The 21991-nt window shown below is 37.3% G+C and overlaps 1 long non-coding RNA gene across 1 annotated transcript; it reads right to left on the bottom strand.

Moving 5' to 3' along the window:
• Nucleotides 1–305: 305 nt before the first annotated feature.
• On the bottom strand, nt 306–20879 carry LOC137851223 (uncharacterized). The gene is made up of 2 exons (XR_011093083.1): nt 20816–20879; nt 306–668 (listed from the first exon to the last, which is right to left on the bottom strand). It is a non-coding gene; the product is annotated as an uncharacterized lncRNA (long non-coding RNA).
• Nucleotides 20880–21991: the final 1112 nt, after the last annotated feature.

Raw genomic sequence — 21991 nt, 5'->3', positions numbered from 1 at the left:
ACTTTTCTACAGAAAAACTGTCAGCAACTTGAAAGGATATGTATTTGTCTCATGTTTTCCACAGACAAGTATTGGGATTATGGTCTCACCACATCATAACTGCATTGGTTTCAGTTTGGATCAAAAAATAACATATTTATGCTCAATTGATTCTAAAGAGAAGTTATTGACTCAGTGCTCTGTAGTCAACATTAGAACAGCTCTCTTTGCTTCCTTTTTCCCCCCTCTGAGATGTGTGCATTGTGCAACCCTCATCCTTATTTAGCTAGTTTTGTTCTTTCTCTCTTTCTCTCCCCTTCCCCTCCCTTTTTCTTTTTTTTTCTTTTTTTTTTTTCTCTCTTGCATAACTAAGACATCACTGTGTTTTAGTTTTCTCACATTCAGAATAGGCTACCCACAGCACAAAACATTAAAACAAAGAGCTGAGAAACATGATAATGGTAGGATAATATCCCGCTTTGGACAAGCTTCAGAACAAGCTCTGATATTTAATGAATCAATATATAGTTACCATGGCAACCTTCAGTGATCATGTTTGACCTTGCAGCTGTGGAATCCTTCTTCTAAGAGAGAGACAGGAGTGTTTGCTGCGTGAACCTTCACAGCCCTGGTTGAAACCATGGGTAGAGGTGGCTTTAATCACAGAGTCCTAAGCAGCTAGGAAGTATCTGCAGTGAATTGTAAGAAAATACAATGCATTAAGTTCTATCTCCATAACATAGCTCTGTATTTCGAATATTTCTTTGAGGTCATAAGTATGGAGGCAAATCAGCATTTGATGCACTTTGGAATCAGATTCAACCTGTATAGAATGAGTTGCAGGAAACAAAACAAAACATCATCAAAACAAACATAGAAGACATTGTCTTTCTGTTTCTCTGGGATTCTACTGTGCTTCTTGTAATATCTTCAATCATGACTTTTGTAGGAAGGATTAGAAATCATAATGAATATTCTTCATGGCTACTCTTGGGTTATATGATCTTATATGTCAACAAGAAGCAGAGCTGATGCCAATTATTTTATTTCTATCTTGCAATAGTTGAGAATACATGGTAAAATATGGTAAAAACAAACAATAAGGAACAAGACCTTCTGGGGGTAACACCACTACCTCCATCGATGCTCAAAGGCTAATCAATACCTCCACTGATGCTTTGAAGCTAAGGGGCTCATAAAACTTTAAGCTGCCCAAATGGCATAATGGCTCTTGACTTGTTATTTTATAATATTCACCATATGCAGGCAACAGAGTCCCTTCTTGTTTTAATAATGCAGCTCTTGATATATAGCTACTTGTTATTTTCTGATGGTTAATTTTTATGGGATTTCTTTTTTTGAATTACTGACACATAGAATATTATGGCTACATTCCCTTGCAACTGTGCTGTTTAAACACATAAAAAAACATAAGCTTGTACTATCCCTAGGGATACTTTAAAACGTCATCTAATAAAAATCTTTAATATGTAGTTCTTGCTCTTTGGGGAGGTTTATGTACAGCAGCTTTGTGTTCTGTTCCCTGGTGAGTCTTGCGATGGAACTATATCCGACCTCAATATCAAGCAGTTTAAATTATTTGCTCTTTTTATTCTATCCAATTTTGGTTTTATTTTGTTATGAAAGGATTGTACTATACAGATGCATTAGACTTACATGGCAAGGTTTTGATAGTGGTGGGGACTGCAGGAGTTTCCTCTGTGACCAGAGCCCCACAGCTGACCCATGTCAACTAAGAGCTAGCTCCAGACAGCTCCAAAAGGAATGCAAGCCAGTGAGTGACACTGGTTGGGCCTCTGGGAGAGCAGACTGAAGAAAGGAAAGAAATGCAACTGGGAGAGAGGAGTGAGAAAACGTAGACAGAAACAGCCCTGCAGACACTAAGGTGAGTGAAGAAGGAGGGCAGGAGGTGTTCCAGGCACACAGCAGCAGTTTCCCTATGGCCTGTGGAGAGGCCTGGTGAAGCAGGCTGTCCCCCTGCAGTCCATGGATCCCACAGTGGAGCAGACTGTAGGCTGGACCTGTAGCTCATGAAGATGAGCCCATGCAAGAGCAGATGATCTGAAGGGGAGCTGCTGCCCATGGGAGGACCTGTGTTGGAGCAGTTCTGGAAGAGCCGCTGCCTGTGGGCAGCCCCTGCAGGCTCAGTTTGGGAAGGACGGCATCTCATGGAAGGGACCCCATGTGGAGCAGGGGCAGAGAGTGACTGTGAAAGAGTGGCGGAGATGAAGCATCAGGGACTGACTGCAGACCCCATTCCCCATTCTCCTGCAATGCTTTTGGGGAGGAGGTAGAAGAGGGTGGATGGGGGGAATGTGTTTGTAGCTTGCTTTTAGTTCTCACTTCTCTGCTCTGTTAGTAATAAGTAATAAATTACATGAATCTCCCTTATGCTGAGTCTGTTTTGCCTGTGATGGCAACTGGTGAGTTGTCTCCCTGTCCTCATCTCAACCCATAAGGTTTTTCATTGCATTTTGTCCCCATGTCCTTCTGAGCGTGGGGAGTAAGAGAGCAGCAAGGTGGTGTTTAGCTACCTACCAGTGCAAAACCACCACAACAGAAAACTATGGCCTGGAATCAATGCCACTCCCAGCTGAGGAGAACACTTCATGCTATGGACCTGCCAGTTTACAGGGTAAGAGCGGGTACATGTCACAGAAAATCTGTATGGGTATGGGTTTTCAAATATCAGAAGCTAGTAGGTGATGGAACCTGTGAAATTTCATAAATATACATCTTTCTCTGCCCTTACTTTTTCTAGATTTAACTCTAAACTGGAGACTAAATTTCATTAATTTTACTTTTTCTCCTTTGGGAAAACTCCTTTCCCTACAACACAACTCATCTTCAAGCTAAGATCGCCATAAATTTAGAGAAAAACTCTTTGATTTCTAATAAAACGTATGTTTCTCAGTGATTTGACACTTTTGTAAATTTTACTTATAGTGTCTGTTCTATTAGGAATAGTGTACTGAGTGTTACCCATTATGTAAGTTGAATGCATTAAGACATTGTAGACACTCTGATGTCATTACATCTTCTTTGTGAGAAAGAAAACTTTAAAAATTTCATAGGTGTAAGAAAAATCTTCATGGCGCCTTTCATTCCTTTTGTGTGCACTCATTATATCAAATTTTCTACCAGTTTTCACACCAGTTGCATTTCTTCAGAGTCACTATATATTTAAATAACAGTGTGTTATTAATGTTAGCCCATGTGTGTTTTACTTTGTTTACGATTGGGGAAAAAAAAAGGCAGAAACTAGTAATCAGTAGTACAATAAAAACCCTTTTCTCTAACAAAAAAAATAAATCACATGAGAGCAAGTACCTTTAAAAATTATGTGTCATTGTAGTAACAAAATTGGGCTGTTATATGCAACACTTTTAGACCTCTTTAAGTACTACAAAAAAAAAAAAAAAAAAAATCTTAGTTTTCTTCCACAGGAAGTTAAGTTTACATTTTGACACTTTCCACCTTTTTATGGCATTAAATAATCCTCTGATGCTGATTCATATTATGGTGCAGTGCTTTGTTTTCGGGTCCTCACCTTTTTCTCATTAAAATAATGTACGTGATATGGCTACAGTTACAGTATTTGACCTTCCAAATGACTGTATGACTGTGCTCTTTCCAAACTGAGTGCAGTTGGCAAGAAGAATAAGGCTTTGATTCAACACCCATGTTTTATGTCAGACTGCCTAGCTTTGTGTGGAGCTAGCAAAGCCTGGCCAGGCTGGTAAGCTCCTGTCAGTATGGAGGCTTTTCATGTGCTGTAAATTTTCCAAAGGCCGGAAGGGCTATCGACAAAAAAAAAAAAAAAAAAAAAAAAAAAAAAAAAAAAAAAAGATGAATATGGCAAATATTTTCCTTGTTCAGTATTTCTAACACGTCCCAAGAAAGATAAAAAGATGCAAAGATGCACAGAAGGCAGCATGAACTTTCTCTGTTCTATAAAAACCTCTCGTGGGATCTTGCATCGTTCTTTCAGTTTGTATGAGCACACTGGACTGCTTCTATCTAAGTGCTAGGAGACCTCCTCTGCTCCACCCAGCAAGGATTTCTGGGAAGAAACTGAAGAGCAGAACTGTTCTCTAAGAGCTGCTACAATTTTGCCAGAAAGAGGCTTGCTTTTTCCTTTCTTTTAAGTTACATCTGGAAGGAAATACTACACAAGAAAGTTGTATACTCCAATATGCTAACCAGTCTTTTGCAGGAAAAAAAAAAAAAAAAAAGAAAAGTCTGTTTTTGCCACAAACAGACCACAGACAAAAACTGAGAATTTTGGTAGTCAGTAGAAAGTACGGATAGGAAAAAAACCCAGGACATAAAACTTGCCAACACTGAAAAATGTCCATAAAAAAGAGTAGAAAGACACTCCGTTTAGCTCAGTTTAAATACTGTGGATCCAGAACGTTGCTACTTTCAGAGGAGACATGAGAGCACCTCAGAACCCTGTGCTGTCTTTGATGCTATGGATGTTTCCAAATCAAAATGGTGTTAAGTTGAAATGATCATGCCAGGGAGAAGATAGGGGAAAGTGTTAAACTGAAGACCTTTATTGATAATCTGTTCAGTTTTTACATACTTTACTGCAGAGAATCTTCTCAATATCACCTTGCCAGAAATATGATTTTTGAGAGTGGAAGACTGTGGTTTCTCAGGGTCAGAGTTGTGCAAATTCAGATAAACTAATCTCTTTCTTGGCCACCAGAAAGGGTGTTATCCATAGCAAGATGTCTAACTCTGACTTGTTGGTCAACAGTTCTGTGATGGTAAAATCTTCTATCCAGTCTGAAGTGGACATAAAAATAGCAATCATATCTATCTAGATCTAGATCTAGATCTATGTATCTATATCTATCTATATCTATCTATATCTATAGATGTAGATATATAGATATATATATATGACATATATGATATATATCATATATGATATATGTATATATACGTATATAGATATAGATAGATATAGATAGATATAGATACATAGATCTAGATCTAGATAGATACGTTGTCCTGAAAAGAGGCAAATTCATGAAAGAAAAAGCACATATTAGCATTTCTTTGAAACACATTTCATTGAGAATGCAACTCACTGGGTTAGCTAACTTTTCACTAGAGTGAAGCATAACGAAGCCTTATCAGTAGCAATTATGGCAATTTACTGTACATGCAGTGATACTATGAGATTACCTTGAGAGCTCCCCTGTAGAAAGAGGTACTGACACAGTAAGGAGAGACATTGTAAAGCTGGAGTAAATCCAGCAGAAGACCACTGAGATGGTTAGGAGCCTGCAGAAGATGATGACATATGAGAAGAAGCTGAAAGAGCTGGGTTTGTTCTCCCAGAAAAAAAAAATAAATAAATAATAAAAATAATAATAAATAAAATGCAGGAGGGGTTTAATAATTTTATTTAGCTACCTAATAGGTGGTAATAGAGAGGAAGAGCCAGATTTCTCTCAAATTTGTGCACAAACATAAAACAGGCTCCTGACACAATTTGTAGCATGGAAAACTTGGACTAGAGAGACAGAAAAAGATCTTAACAGTGATGGTGTTTTTTGAGAGCTGAGCAGACGAACTCTAGAGGTCCTTTTCAACAAAAACTGTTCTTGGATATATATTTTTTCTTCTGTAAATAGAATAAGTACATTCTGTTTCTGGTTTAGTGCTAGAAAGGTTCTTGGCACACTGTTTCTTGATACAAAGCAGTATATCTGTTGCTAAAACTTTGATGTGATAAATCTTTAATACTTAATTTTCATTCATACTTCTTCCATTGATATCAAAAATGTCAAATCATCCCTCAATACAAGTTCACTGTCAACCAAAACTACTACTGCTTTGAGGTTGATTAGAAACATCTCTAAGGCCATCTGTAAGGTCTCCATTCCTCAGGCTTTCAAATTCTGTGCTACTGATCAGGGTCATTTAGCATCTTAAAGCCTGCTTGGTCATAGTCATTCAGATTCTTCCTTCTCTAATTCCTTGTCTGTATTCTTTTATTCTCTAACATATAATTAGGTGGTTTCTTGCCAACATAGAAGGGTGCTTGGGTTAGTTTAGTGTGTAATGGGGATGTGGAAAGGCTGGCTAGAGAGGAAAACATGAGGTAGGAAAAGGAAAATTGAAGCAGCTAGGGAGAAAGATGCTGAGAAGAATGAACAAGTAAGGTAAATAACTCACTAACCTGTCAACACAGTAAGAACTGAAGGTGGAGGCAACATCAACTGTAAGAACTGAAAGGAGCCTTGAAACCTGTTCAGCTTGCAGGAGCTGGAGTGACTAAGCACATGTGATGGTTAAGAAAAGGAATTAGGAACATTGGAAGCCAGGGAAGACATATTCCAGCCAGACCGAACCATTAAATAGACTGGTTTTCAACATCTCTTTCTTTCACATAAGTCTTGTGTTACACTCTTTTGGGATGCTGTTTGTCAGTGCTGAAGTCCATTAGCATGACACAAGTTTTGCTTAGTATTTTTGTGGTGCCCTGGTCACCAACTTTCATGGAACTCTCCCATCTCCCTGCAGGGAACTGAGCTTTCCATGGTTTTTCTTTCCTCTACTCTTCCTTCTCTTTCCCTTCCTGCTTCCTCTGCTCTTCTTCCCCTTCCCACAGCAGGCAATCCATGCCCCTCGTGCTTGAAGGGGGATGTATCCTGATTACATGAAGACAAATTTAAAAATGACACTACTCTTGCTTTTCACAGCTGTATCAGCTGGATTTTATTGCTTCTGATAGCTTTAACACAGCCAGATTTGTTGACTGTCTTTTCTTCATTTTATTACTTTTTTTAACTGAGAACCTACAACTTAACAAAGCCACCCTCACACGGGGATAGGAGGAATGTTTCAGACAAGCTATTATTTTGGCTCAAATCATGCAGCTTTGAGCTGAGTCTATGTTAAATTTAGTCATTAGTTTTACACAAACTGCCCACATCCAACAGATCTTTAATCTCAGTTACAAGCAGCAGGTGTAGAGCTGGAAGTCACTCAGGTCAAAGACCACTGCCTGTGGACAGTTTCTGCTTTGCTTTCATTTCTATTGGCTACTTGGCAGAGTGGTTATTTCTAAAACCACAGTCTTCTCTATGGCCTGAGCCTCCCAGGCTCTAATGTGGTTACTGGGGCAGGAAAAGCAAGAAACACCCTTCACCTGATAGTTTTTCTTGTGCTTGCTCAAATCATTTGCAGCAGATTAAAACAGAATATCACAAGACCTATTTTAAGACAATGAAACCTGTCTTGGTAAAAATATCAAAAAACATCATAACATATTATATTGAAGAAAATGCAAATTTGCATTAGCAAACCAAATAAAGTCCGCTACTATATTGAGATTAAAAAGGAAAAAAAATATATATATATATATTCCCTGCAGGTTTCTCATCTATTTTCATTGCCTTCAGCAGCAAAATCTAATTATTGTTATTAGGCATACAAAATGAGACTTGTGTGCTTCATGGAGAAAACCAGGTGAACCAGCGAAATCCAAAGTGCCTTGTTTCTTTCATTTTCCTTTCAAGCCTCTTCTGCTGAGACCTCTTGTGAAAAGAAGGCCGAGGAAGCCATTTGCAGAGCATGACAAGTTGCTTGTTCTTAGGATCAAGGCTGTGCATTCTTGAGTGCCATCTACTGGCATTTTATTGACCATCTATAAACACAATCGGAAAGCACTTCTGCAATCTCTGGTGCTAAGCAGTCAGAGACAGTGTCAGACTTTGTGCTCCCAGGTATGTCCCAGTATGATGGCTCCTATGTTTAAAAATAAGTGCAGCAAACAGAATCATAAAACATATTCTCAATATAGAATGTTAGAACAATAACAACAACAAAACTAATTTAAAACATAGAGAAATTAGATACATTTTGCTATTCTTAAATATTCTTTTATTTCTTACTATCAGGAAATAAAATGGACTCGTTACATATGCATATGCCTTCTGACACCAGGAAAAATAATTTTTCTTTAAACCAAAGTTGAATAGTGTTTGTTTGCTTTTGTAAACAAAATACCAAATATGTTTTGGTTTTATTATGGTTATATTATACTGATTTCTGAAATATTCTGTAGAATAACTGAATAATACAATTTTTGCCCTTTTAAAAGGAAAATTCAGATAACGTTTTAGACTGAGCCATCAGTTCAAACTGAGAAATGATTTTACTACCACACAGCATTAAATTAATTATTACTGAGAACTGGCAAAATGAAAAATTTGAATTTTATTTCACTAATATGAGAAATTTTATTTCACTAATATGAGAAATCAAATTTTCTAAAAACCAACCCTTTTTGTAGTAGTTGTTGTTTTCTTGGTAAATTAAAGGACTGTGTTTTTACTCTGCAATTTTTGACTAGTTGTAGATCCATTTCTCTAGGTTTGTTTCTATGGTGAACAAATACAATTTAGCATAACTTTTTTTGTTAAACATATGCAGACAAACCTCATGTGGTCTTCTCCAAAACAAACAGATAAAGTTCACTGAATCTTATGAGAGCTTGAGTCTTTGCTGCCACTTTAGTTTTAGTATAATTTGTCTAACAGATGATAAAAAATGTAACTGGGGAAATTTTTCAGATCCAAGAATCCAATTTTTCACATCCGTCCTCCCAGTGTACCACCACCACTGAGAAGATGTGACAGTTTTATTACAAAGCAAGAACTATCAGAGTAATGCTCATTTAGCCTGCAAAGCATTTTCAAACAAAAACTCCCATCCAAATTTTCATCACCTCCATTGCAGAACGATGCTGGAGTTGTCAACTCAGAGGCCAGGGCTGATGTCAGAAAGTGTAATGCTTTAAATAGAGTGCAAAGCATTTTTATAATAGTCTCTAGTGAAAACTGGGAAGTTGAACTGAAAATTAGACAAACTTTTTCAGTTCTAAACTGACTGAGTGGGTTGGAGAGAGAAAGGAACAGAAGATATAAACACTTTTACTGCCTTTTCCGTGCTACCACTATCTGACAATGGATCCTCAGGATATATATGTATAACGCCTTCAGGTTCACAGGTATGTAACTAAAGACCTGGTTCTTATTGTTACCAGGCCACAGGAGAAACTAAATGTACTTTAAAAATGTATTTCTATTCCCTCATTGGTGGAATAGCAACAGACATCTTTAAAATAAATGGAAAAAAAAAAAAAGATGTAACATCACAAGCTCTTGAAATCAGAGTCATCCACAGTACAATCAATAGCAAGCCTCCACTTGTAGCCCTACTAATATGTCTTTTTTGGCAATTCTGTAGCTGGTAACCCAGACAGGGGATTAAAACAGCAGAAACTACATGCTATGTTTTTCTCAAGGCTTATTTCCTCAACGTCTTTCTGCTCTCCAGCCAACCATAGATCTTGCAGCTTCACCTGTCTTGCATATGCAAACAAGTCCCAGTTACAGTTACAAGAAACCTTTTTTTTTTACCTTTTTTTTTTTTTTTTTTTTTTTTTTTAATGAAGAATTGGTTTTCATACAAGGTGTTTAATCCCAAACCCTGGCAAAGCAAGGCAAAACTCCCTTTGGCTTTTTTGCAAGGCAAGCCCTGGCAAAACAAGACAAAACTCTCTCCAGCCTTCTCAATCTCAGTGGTCTGCCCAACATACTGTTTTCTAAAATTCTTTGAAACTGTTTATCTAAAAATGTCATTTCGTTTGTCATTGTTGAAATTTATGATGATTCCTCTTGACAGTCTTTTTTGATTTCATTCCATAAAGTTTCCCATCATTAGAAATTGCATAAAACATCCTCTAAATCATTTGTTTAGAGTTTGTACTGGAGATGAAAATAACATTTTAGTCACCCTTTATATGCTCTATTTTCAGAGAACCATCTTGAAGCTGAAAAGTTCTGTCCCTGGGCAGTTCTCTTCTCCATGGTAGCTTATTACTTGTGCCTTCTTGTACAAATTCTGAGATTCATGTGTTTTACAGCTATCCCCATGATGCTCATTTTGGTTTCTCTTCTTATAAACTGTCATGCATTTCAGCTTTCCTGCTGTTAAATCTTGTTGTTTGGCAGTCTCACACTGAAAGCAGTTAAGCTGTTTTGCATGAGCTGCATTTTTCTGCAATAGCTTTAAATATATATCCGTGTTTGGTGAGTGTCTAATGAATTTTTGTCTTTCTTAGTGCTGCAATTCTGCTTTTATAATAAATTGTATTTTGCTGGAGGATTTATTTCACAGCAGTACACCTTGAGGGAAGCAGACATCCAGTGACTGACATTATTTCAGGCAGTACTCTTTAAAGGCAGGTATGCTATCCTTTTGAGGTAGCAGGTAAGAGTCTACATGATTCAGTAAGCTCATCTTTCATCCCAGTTATTGTTCTTTATTGTAAACTACTGTTATGGATCTGATGACCTCACGATTTAACTTTGCAGCCAGCATAAATGGGAAGAAGACCCAAGCATTGAAACCCCACTTGACCATCATCCTCTGATACTGTGCTTACTAGCATATTGACTGCATAGCAATTAAACTTAAAGACTGGTTAAACCAGTGAATGCTGCAATTCACCACATTTGCCTTCTTATCATACTAATTTGGGATTAAAGCCCAGTGTTCATCTTGCTGGGTTATCTTCATTCTCAAATCCATTGTGAGGCTTGTCATCTGCCTTTTTTTTTTTTTTTTTCATTCAACTTCATAAGGACTCAAATAAGCTTCTGCAATGGTAGTCACATAGTAATTTATAGTGCTTCTAGCCAAGGCTCAACCAATTTCTTTCCTACCAGCTGAAACAGGTTTATCAGTAACATAAATATCATTCAGAATTCAGTTCTAGGAGAAAATGTCATTCTTTTTGCAGCTCAGAAGTAAGCTGTATTTCTCCATAACAGTGCCAGAATTCCAGCCTGTAGGTCTGTCTGATTTATTTGGACAGAAAACTTAACTTAACTAGGCATATTCTTAACCTGCTTCTCATGACCCACAGGGGTGTCAGCAAATAGCAAATGGTTCCAAGATTGTCTGAAATGCCCATATGACCTCACTAATGTAAGAAGATAATGTTTATGTTGGAGGTTTTTGCTTATTTGTCAAGTTTTATTTTTTTATATTAAGCCATTAGGTAAAGCAAAGAGGCTTGGGGGCAGACGTTTCAGTCTGTTTACTGTGCTTAGCAAGTGGATTAATTTCCTCCTACTGAAATTTCAACTTCAGGACCATCAATCTTTCTACGTCTTGGAACATTAAACAGATTGCTGTTCATTTTCAGCTCCCTTTCTGTGTGTGACTCAAATATTTTCTTAAAATGGAGCTGATTTCCTGCAGCTCTTGTTGTGGCATAAGGCACTACCAGATTGCAGAGGGTGCTACAGGGTGGTCATCTCATGGCAACCTTCCAGCTGGACGGAAACAATAATCTGGAGAAGTGGCTGATGTCTCTATTGTTTAGCTAAACATTCACCTGCCATCAGTAGCAGATAAACTGCAGATGACTCCAGGAGTTACAAGAGTAAAGGAAATAATTTATTCTTAAAAATAATGAATTACGATTTATTATTATTATTATTATTTTTTCACTAGCCCAATTATGGAATTTAGAAGTGCTGTTTCACCTAAATAGGACGCTGTTCTCAGGAAAAGCAGGGACAAGGCCAGGGACATCAAAGTCTAAGATTGTACTTTAATATAAGATATACAAATTTCTGCTCTGCACCATTTATCCCAACAAAAAGTAGAACTGGAACATCAAATATCAATAATATTTAGAGAATTAATTGTAGTCAATCCGTAGAGTCAATCCATAAAAACTGCAACAAGGAAGAAATGTTAATAATTTTAAATAATGGATAGATTCAAATAAAGCCTAATCTGCTCATAGATATTCTGCAAGAAGATATGCCTATACTGTCCATGTTAATTATTCATTATAAATTATATGTCTACTATTAGATCCCTGCGAATTATTACAGTATGGTTTATGAACAACCTAAGCATTCAGTGACATTTGTGGTACTGTAAGGTATCCTGCCTCTAGCTGCTGGTGCAGAACACAGGTGGCCTTATAGGTGTCATGTATGACAGCCCCATATGGATGCCTGAAGCACATCAAGGGATGTTAAATGCCTTTGTTTAGATCTCTGGAAAAAAAAAGAAAAAAAAAGTCAGACATCCCATTTGGTTTCTACTGAATAGGCCTTCAGGAAATGAGTATCCCTAAATCTTGTGCCACATCTGCCATATGTATGTCCTGGAGAGCTGTATGGTGTTGCAGATGATATGAGACACCTCAATGGAGCATGCTAGACCCCTCCTCAGCTCACTGGAGCATGTGGACATATTCAATTAATCAGCCAGGCTCTTAGAGGAAGAGACAAATCTCCCACTGAACTCCAGACAGATTGTCTTTTTTTTTTTTTTTCTTCATTGCCTGTAGATTTCTCCAGTGTTTACATGTTATAAGTGAACATAATATACAGTAAAAATTGGCAAAAGTGTGTTATGAACTTAAACAGTTATCCTAAGGTATCCAAGCCTTTAAATTTCATAATATATTTTTTCACTGTCAACTCAATGTGAATGTTGTGCCATCTAGATCACATTAGTCCTGTAAATCTTGTGGGTTTCCTTCCTTCCTTCCTTCCTTCCTTCCTTCCTTCCTTCCTTCCTTCCTTCCTTCCTTCCTTCCTTCCTTCCTTCCTTCCTTCCTTCCTTCCTTCCTTCCTTCCTTCCTTCCTTCCTTCCTTCCTTCCTTCCCTCCTTCCTTCCCTCCTTCCTTCCCTCCTTCCCTCCTTCCCTCCTTCCCTCCATTTTCAGAGTAAAGACTGTCCTTTCTGCTTGTTGGTATTTGAGGTGGCCAAAATGTGATGCTCTGCAATTTCTACTTCCAATTTGGCAGTGAATGAGATTAAAGGAGGGAATGTGAATGTTGCTGTTATTTCACAGCTGATTGCCTTCCTGTTTTTATTCTTTGACTACCCAAAGTAATGCCCATCCAGTCATAAAACACGACATTTGTTTATAATGTTGCTACAGTTACCACATTCAGCGCTTAAATAAATGAGTTTAAAGTGTATGTACTACTGTTTTGCAAGAAGCTGAAATTACCAGTTGGACAAGCTGGACAATAGCTATTTAATTGCAATAGCAAGCCAGGAATATTAACAACACAATTTGCAAAAGGTAGCTGGTTTCAGAATGTTGGAGAATGTTAGCTTCAATTTTTCTTAGAATATTTATTTTAACAGTGCTCAAAAGCTACCACTGTTACATATATTTGGAAAGTTAGAAATTCAGATATACTTGTTAAATATTATGTTTATACAGAATTTCTTTGCAGAATGATACAGATTCACCAACATTAGAAATTTAAGAATCTACTAGAAATGAATTATTAACAAACTTCGCAAGACCTAAGTTTAAATAAATCAGTTATATAAACTTCACTTGATGTAAACTTGGCCAACTAGCCAGAGGTGCCTCAGAAGTAGAAGTAAATCTTCTATCTTAGAGCTGCTGTCATTGGTAGGAACGCTATCTGAAATGGTGTTGTGAATGAGTGACAGTGAAAGGATGTCAACTTGCTAGGAGTTTAAAACATTTTTCAAACATGAAGATGGTCAGAATACTGCTACAGTTGCTTAATTAACCATGATGGAGTTCCTCATGACACAAAGTCCATGGCTCACAATATTCTACATTCAAGACTATTTCCAAATATTATACTTCTCATATCTGGTATAACATGACCTGTTAAAAGACTATTAATACAACCATAGTCGAGATTGAGAGAGTCTCGGCAAATTTAATTGATGTAGCAAGAATATGTGTCCTTCTAGATTTGATTCATTATTACATTTCAGTAAAAATACCATTACCTGAGGACAAAGTTTTGTTTTTTTTTTTTTTTAAATAATAAAATATTAAAACTTTTTATTTTCAGTATTTGATTTTATTGTAAATTAAGCTTTATTTTGCAGATTTTTTGATTGTGTTTTTATCACAAAATTATTTTCATTTCACAAGTCTCCAGGAATTATTCTGGAGCTATGTTTATGAGGAAGTATCAGTAGTTGCAATCAGTGTTGCTTAATTTAGTGATTAGAAACTTATCACATAGCAGCATAAAGATACAGTTTAAATATTTCTCTAAACCTATCATAATTTCTACCACATTACATACTTGTCTTCAGTTCAAATAATGGATTCCCCTTTCTCCTTTCCTTTCACTGCCTGAAGGGTAGCTCAAGTAGTTCTGCTGCAGTTTTAAGTTAATTTATTTTTTTTCTATTCAATCTTCATTACCATCGTATGAAAGTGAAGAAATCTGAGGAGAAATTTGTAAAAGTGTCCCTACAACATGGGAGAACAATTTAAAGGTTCCTGCATTCTTAGATCTCCCAGCTGCCATCGAGTGCTAAATCTGTGCATGTCAGAAATCAATATGCAGAACAGAACATGGCCACCTTTGTAAAATGCAGACACAAAAGCAGGTGGGTATAATCTAACCTCCAATAAATGTATGGATATTAAAGGAGTGTTTCAAATGTGCAAAGATACTTTGAGACCATCAAACTTAATTGTGCCTGTAAGAAAAAACTTAGCATGAAGAAATACATACTTCAGAAGTGTATTGCAATACAGCAAATGGGCCAGAGAGTTTTAGTGCCCTAATAAAATGTGGAGAAAGTAACTAACTTTTACTTTTTAGATAGGTTTGCCAAAACTTCTCCTGACAAACAGCAACTTGAGTTTGGTAATTTTTTCAGGTTTCACCATCATTCTGGGAAAGAGACCTACCACCTATATGAAATATGTTACCAGATATATATATTAGCATATAGCTATACTAAATAGCAAGTAAGGTCAGAATGACTTCTTGGAAATACAAAATATAGTGTTTCATACTAATGATTTGGGCATATAATAGCCATGTGTACCCAACAGCTTCACTTCCAGAGTGCTGGTGAGCCACAGATAGTGAACTATATGCAAAGTACCTGTAACCATTTTTATTTTTTTTAGCACAAGATTAATCAATGGATTTTTTTAATGTATTTATTTATTATTAATTTTCATAACTCAGAATTCTGTTCAGATAAATCCCTTTTTCATTCTAGCCATAGTTTACCAAAACTTGTCTCAATGCATCCTCTCATAAGATTTAAATATTTGGTTGTTCAAATTGCTGTGCTGACATGTCTCTTCTAATGAAGTCTTGCAGTTCTAGGCATCAATTAGCCACTCAGCCCTCGCTATCACGTAGGCAAAGCTGTGCTTATGAGTGACTGAAGCATAGCCAGTAAACAGCTAGTTTCAAATGAATATCCCGTCAAAATAAAAAATAAAAATCAAATAATGACAACAGGAGGAGGCAATATCTGGAGAAAGTGATAACTTCAAAATTCACTTACCCACTACATAAAATTGCCAGCATGCTGCTGCAACTTGGTACTTGGTACATTTTTTTAAACCTCATTAGCACACTGCCCTGTACTTTGATTATTAATTCTTCAGGATGTGTTTGCACAGTAAAAATTCTGTCTTCTACAAAGCTTCTATTTTGAGAATAGTTAACATCTCAGGAACATGGATCAATATACTAACTAATGAAAACCCAGACCTGACTGATCACTGCGTCTGTGGAGCACATAAGCTTTATGGTGTACACTACCTCCTGGATTCCCAACGGTCAGGTTCAGGGACCTGACCAAAGTACCTCCAAAGTCCCTTCCAAACAATGAACCCAAGTTCACTTTGCAGGAAAGAGCCATAATTGGGTTGAATTAAATTTAGGGTACAATGATGATGTATCTGGAACTTGGCTGGAAAAATGCATCCATGCTCCACAGTGCAGGCTGAAATTTCAGGACACACAAATTAGACAAACATTGGACTGCAGTTTTATTATGCAATATTTACAATTTGGGGTTCTGTAGCAGAAAATAAACATGTCATGCAGTATATAAATTGCAGATTGCACAAACTTCGGCAGGCTTGGATAAAATGTATACATGTATGGTTGCATTGTACCAAAGAAGCTTCTGGTAGTGTAATTCTTCATCAAAGAAAAAGAAAAGCATTGATTCCAACCTGATTCAATGCAAAAGCGAGATCAGGGAAAAAAAAAAAGCGAGAGCGAGCAAGAAAGAAAGAAAGAAAGAAAGAAAGAAATTTAAGAAGCAATAAAGCAAACCTGGCTTGAGTTAAGTATAACAACTCAGCTCTAGTCTATGTAAAAGTAGCAGATAAATGTTCCTCAGTAGAAGGGTGATGAATCTAATAACCTCAAGCAGCCAGCACTGCTTGCACTGTATCCAACAACTGCTTTCCTGGGTTAAGTGAACAGCTGGTCCTACAGTGATCAAGGGAAACATAACAGCTTTCCAGTGATTTCTCATGACCCTGAAAACTTCAGAGTATTCAATAAGGCCTTAAAGTACTTACCTGAATCCCCAAGGTGAAACTTCTAGTTTCCCAAAAAGAATTCAGCAACGAGCGGTGTATAAAGAGCTAAGTTTTCATTTTTAGTGGGCTTATCTTTATATTTCACATGCTCTAGAGTTTTGAGATTTCTTCTTTAAAAAGCAGACTTGAAATAAACCTGTCATGTCTGAATTTAGCAACCAGAAACTGACTGAATAAAATAAATTAATATCTACCTTTCCCAGTCTGGTAATGGGACTATTTTCATTAAGGAACTTTTCAATGCTTCTATATTCCACTGGTGATTTCTTTGGAGAATAATTCCTGCATAGTATTTTCTCATTCCATATACAATTAACCTTGAGAAGTCTGACTAGATGTAAGTCAGAATCATTCACAATATCAGTGTAATTTCTTTTCTCGTTTCAGCTGAAATACAAACCCTCATGAATGACTTTCTGTTCTTGTCTTTTGGCAATATATTGAATAAAATTGAAAGGATTGACTATGGACTTTTGCCATGGTTAACAGGAAATAATTAAAAAAAAGACACAATCATGCAAAAACAATAAAACTATAAAAACTTTATTGCCTGTAGCCTTGAACATGATGTGCAGTCTGGTTCACTGGGTAACACTGAGAATTTAAGGCATTCTATGGATGTATGTACAGATGCATTTCAGGTCTAACCAGTGCATTATTTTTTTTTTTTTTTTTTATTTTTTTAGTAAATTGGTGTACCACACAGAGTGGTCTTTGAAGGCAAAATCAGAATTACAACGGGGAGGAAATTCATTCAAAAGATGTACTACAGGTCCCCATTTCACTCCAGCTGCTAATGTGTCTCTTCATGAGACTAGATTAGTCCTCTTAATTAAAGCTCCTGAAACATCTTTTAAGTGGATATATGTGATAACCAATTTTTTAACTTTACAGTTCTCCTCCTATTGTAGTGAACTAATAGCTAATGTAGACATAACTAAGCCATTATTTATTCTTGTAATTTGAAAGTATATTTTGACCTTCAACAAATGAAAAGGAAGTTATTTCTGAGATTAGTTTTAGTTTTCTTTCTTTCAATCTAAAAAAATAAATATTTTCAGGAAAAAAAAAAAAGGAATGGAAGTAATTTTATATGGAAATATTCTGGAATACAAATTCCTTTTGAATGTCCTTGTCCTATCCTAGGAAATGATACGATCCTCTCATTTTAAGAGGACAGGCATTCTAGTTCAGAGAGGAGACTGGAGACATGCCAGAGGGAGATAGCAGGCTTGCAATGGGTTGGTAATCAGCCAAAACATTATTTTTTCCGTTGGTTTTCTGGTTTTCTAAGAAAATATAAATTCTAGGAACAGATACTATGAAAATAGTATTCAGTGTTAAGCTAGAATTTTCTGTTGATACAGAGTGGCATTTTTTTGAGTATTTCTGAACATTTTTGTTAAGTTCTCTGACCCTGAATGCTACGTCTTTGGCTTCAATAACCACACAATTTTAAAATAATAATAATAAAAAATAAAATAAAATAAAATAAAAAAACATGAAAAATAAAATATCCCATTAGGTAGAAATAGTAAGGAAAGTTGTCTTTTATTTATATTTCATAGAATCATAGGAAATCTGAGTTGGAAGGGACCCACGAGGATCAAATCCAACTCCTGGGTCCCCAAAGGACCACTCAAAAACAAACAAACAAACAAATAAATGAGTAAATTGGATCATGTGTTTGTGAGAATTGTTTAAATGCTTCTTGAACTCCAACAGGCTTGGTGGTTTAACCACTTCCCTGGGGAGCCTGTTCCAGTGCCTGACCACCTTCTCTTTTTCCTATCGGGAAAAGAATCTTTTCCTGATATCCAGCATGAATTGTCTCTGTCACAGTTTCAAGCCATTTCTATCACTGGTCAGAGAGCAAAGAACAGTGCCTGCCTCTCTGCTCTCCCTCATGAGGAAGTTGTAGACTGCCATGAGGTCTCCCCTCAGTCTCCTCTTCTCCGGGCTGAACAATCCGAGTGACTTCAGCCGTTTCTCATACATCTTCCCCTCTAGAACATTTGCCATCTTTGTTGCCCTCCTTTGAACACTCTAACAGTTTTATATCTTTCCTATTTATACTGTGGTGCCCAGAACTGCACACAGTACTTGAGGTGCAACTGCAGCAGCACAGAGTAGCGCAGGACAATCCTTTCCATCGACTGGTTAGCTATGCCATCATTCTTGATGCACCCCAGGATACAGTTGGCCCTCCTGGCAGCCAAGGCACACTGCTGGCTCATGTTTAGCTAGCTGTCAGTCAGAACCCCCAGTTCCCTTTCTGCGGGGCTACTGTCCAGTCTCTCATTCCCAAGTCTGTACATATAACCAGGGTTGCTCCTTCCCAGCTGCAGAATCCCACACTTGTTCTTGTTAAACTTCATATTATTTGTGATTGCCTAGCTCTCTAATTTTGTCCAGATCTCTCTGCCAGGCGTCACCACACTTGACAGTGCCAACAGTTCCACCCAACTTGGTATAATCTGTGAACTTGCTCAAAAAACCTTCTAGTCCTTCATCCAAATCATTTATGAAAGCATTGAAGAGGACTGGTCCTAAAATGGAACCCTGGGGAACCCCAAGAGTGACAGGTTGCCAGTCTGACCCCATTTACAAAAATCCTCTGAGCCTGACCTGTCAGCCAATTGTTCATCTATCTTATTATGCTTTTTCCTAACTGTTTTCTGATCATTTTGTCCAGAAGGATACTGTGAGAGACAGTATCGAAAGCTTTACAGAAATACAGAAATTTTATATTGACTTGCTTCCTTTGGTCAACTATCTGAGTGATCTTTCTGTAGAAGGAAATTAAGTTTCCTAGACATGACCTAGTAGACATGACTAGTTCCCCTAGTGAACCCATGTTGGCTCTGACCAATGATCGCATTGTTCTTTAGGTGTTTTTCAATACACCCCAGAATAATCTCCATAATATTACCAGGCACTGAAATGACTGGTAAATATGTGAAATTATTTTTAATCAGTAAATGCCAATCTATCCAGGCTGCAACATATCATGGGTAAAGAACTGTTCTGTCCTGGTAGTTTCACAGGCCAATACGCAAAGCTACCTATTCCACATAGAGAATCCCAGTGTCTCTGCAAGTGCTGGGAATGCAGGAAACTCAAATCTGCATTTCAATTAGTTCTGCAGTTGCCAAAGTGCTCACACCCACATCAGACTTCTCTCTTTCTGGATCAATAGGTTTGTTATTCATTTGTACTGCTGCACTAATGTAGCCTGGTCGTTTGGCAGCTGAGGGAACATCTGGGTCAGTGGTAGATGCAGCCCATAAATCATTGTCTGCTGATGGGGTTGGTGCTCCTCACAGGGAGTAGATTTCTACCACCTCTTCAAGGAACAAGGAACAGTTACTAGGTAGAGATGGGATGCGTCTGATAAAGTTGTACAAAAGCATCCTTACTAACAAGCTTGTTATCCTTATACTGGTTTCCATGAGGGATTTGTCTCCTTGCTTTTTTAAGGGGGGAAGCAGGGGTTAGATGTACCTAGAACATTGTGACAGGAGAGGTTCCCATACTTCCCTGAGAGAGCAGAACAAAAGAGGGTTTCACCTCGTGTCTAAAAATTAATTCCTAGGAAACACTGCCTGGGAAACAGGCATTGGGGCTAAAAGATCATGTACAATCCCAGCAGTATGTAATAACTGGGTTTACAAAGGCATGGTAGGTAGTTTGCAAATGGAGAACTGCACTGGCTAGGTAGAAGTACTTTAGGAAAGACAGACTGAGAAGATGAGCACTGAGGTTGTACTCTACACAAAGGAGTAGCTCACATGCAGAGATGTATTGAAAACTTATAGGTCAAGATCAGAGCAGAGTATAACAAGGGAATGCTGTAGCTAGCATTTGCTAGAGATCGTACAAGTAGGGGGAGAAGATAGACATCCCTTTAATAACTAGAAAGATCCTCGCAGCTGCAAGCTTGGACTATCATGGGGGACTTCAATCACTCCAATGTCTTCAGAGGGTAACAAGACAGAATATAAGTGATAATTTTGTGGTGTAGGTGTGATAGGCTGACTGGGAAAGATGTTCTGCTGAACTTGCTACTCATGAACAAAGAAAATCTCATTGTCCAACCAGTGACAGTCGTGGGGAGTTTAGTCTGCAGTGACCATGATTTGAATTTAAACACCAGAGGGCAATGAAGAAGACAAGCAGTAGAAAACCATTCTAGATTTCAGGAGGGCAGACTTTAGCTACTTTGGGATCTTGGTAGACTGGCTCCATTGAGGGGTTGCTCAAAAGGGCAGAGGAGGCAGAGGAGGTCAAGGCAGTCTCTCTGAGGCACAAGAATAGCCAATCCCACTGGCCAAGAAACAAGATAGGCAAAGCAAGAGACCAACTAGACTGAACAGATTACCTGTGAATGCTTGTGCAAACAAAATGCAGGCACAAGTGACCAAGGAGGAATATGAATGCTGTATATCCAGCTGTATATGGGATGAAGGACCTAGAGAAAAAGGACACTTCTTAGAAAACTTGTGATTACCATGGGAGGTTCCCAAAAACTGGTAAAAGCAAACGTCATTCCTGTCTTAAAAAAAAAATAAAATAAAATAAAAATTAAAAAAAAAAAAAAAAAGCAAGGAAAACCTGAGGAACTGTGTTGCTCAGCCTCACCTCTCCATGGAAAGGCTGTGGAGCATGTCTGTATGTCCTGACATAGATAAAGGCCAAGAAGGTGAATGAGAAAATTCACCAAGGGCAACTCATGACTGAGCAGCCTGACTGACTCTTGTGATGGCTGGATCAGGACAACAGGGAAGACAACTGGATGGCATGTACCTCAAAACTGACAGGGTTTTCAGAACAACACTACTACTATTGCCAAAATGAGGCAAAATGCCCTAAACTGATAGATTACAAGGTATGTGAAACACATGGCTGGACTGCTGTGCCCAGAGAGCTGTGGCCAATAGCAGCCAGTTAGAAGTGGCAGTCCTCAGGTGTCAGGATCTTCAGGCCCAACCTTTTTCAATATCTCCATTATCTACCTGGATGATGGGATGAAATGTACCCTCACTAAGATTATCCATAATAATGAAGGAACATTTTTATAAATGTGGAACTTAAAGTGACCTAGAAAATTAATCCATCCCTATCTCTTCAAAATTTCTTTAAGATATTATGCATCTGCATCAATCCATATGATCATTTTGAAAACAAATATAATACAATAAATAAAATAAAATAAAATAAAATAAATAAAATAAAATAAAATAAAATAAAATAAAATAAAATAAAATAAAATAAAATAAAATAAAATAAAATAAAATAAATCCTCAAAGAACCTGAACTGCACTGTAAAGAGTTGGGGTTGCTAAGATTTTTTTTATCAAATCAGAATTTTTATACTTCATAAAAAACTTAGAATTTATTTTCCTGCATATATAGGAAAATTACTACTACTTCTGCTCTATGCTATCCTTTACACTCTTTCATTTTGTGTAAGGAAATGGTATAGTAAACTGGTACTGTGCTAAAACTGGAGACTCTTGTTTTTTAAGAGCTTTTCTGAGAACTGTCTACTCTGTAC

This window comes from Anas acuta, chromosome 2 (genome assembly GCF_963932015.1).
Source record: "Anas acuta chromosome 2, bAnaAcu1.1, whole genome shotgun sequence".
NCBI lineage: Eukaryota > Metazoa > Chordata > Aves > Anseriformes > Anatidae > Anas > Anas acuta.
This window is presented reverse-complemented; position numbering and strand designations above follow the sequence as displayed.